The sequence below is a fragment of the Rhagoletis pomonella genome, unplaced genomic scaffold, assembly GCF_013731165.1.
Source record: "Rhagoletis pomonella isolate Grant_MI unplaced genomic scaffold, Rhpom_1.0 Rhpom_scaffold_00011, whole genome shotgun sequence".
Classification (NCBI taxonomy): domain Eukaryota; kingdom Metazoa; phylum Arthropoda; class Insecta; order Diptera; family Tephritidae; genus Rhagoletis; species Rhagoletis pomonella.
The window spans coordinates 11823648-11824308 of record NW_023458565.1 but is presented as its reverse complement, the minus strand read 5'-3'; positions in this window follow the sequence as shown (position 1 = coordinate 11824308).

Here is a 661-nt window from a genome sequence, read left to right as displayed (position 1 = left end):
TGCCTATTTCTCGTTGTTCGCTTTGTGTTGCCGCAGTATTCGCCACAATAGGTTCATTCCTTATCTTTTTGGACTAAAATCTGAAAAGTGTCAAAATGCCAGAGCGTAAGCAAAATGCGCTCACTAAAAGAGAGTAACAGGAAAAGTAAAGGAACGCAAAAAACCAAATTTTTAGTCCAAAGAATGGCAACAACAAAACTAACGTCAAATAAGAACAGAAATGTATGTACAAAACACATTCACACAAGCACAATAAACACTTGCTATATCAATTATTTTTTGCCTCCTTCCAATTTCAATTCATTTCTTTTACTTTTTAGAATATTCTCACTTTTTGCGTATTCTTTAATTTCCGTTAATTTAAATTCAGTTGAGTTTGACACTTTTCAGGATTTTGCCAGGAAAAATTCTTCTGACTAAATCTGACTACTTCGGACCGATGGGAGTCGCTCTCACTGACTGTTGCTCTCTCATTTTTGCTGTCATTTCCGAGTTAAGGAACGCTTTTTGGACTAAATCTGACTACTTCGGACTTTTTCTGACTATTTCTGGGAGATAAGGAACGCGCATAATATGTTCATTTTATTTAAAAAACGATAAAATTAATCCATGCACTCTATGCAAGTCTGTTTAACAACTCTGTACTTGTAAAACAGCTGAT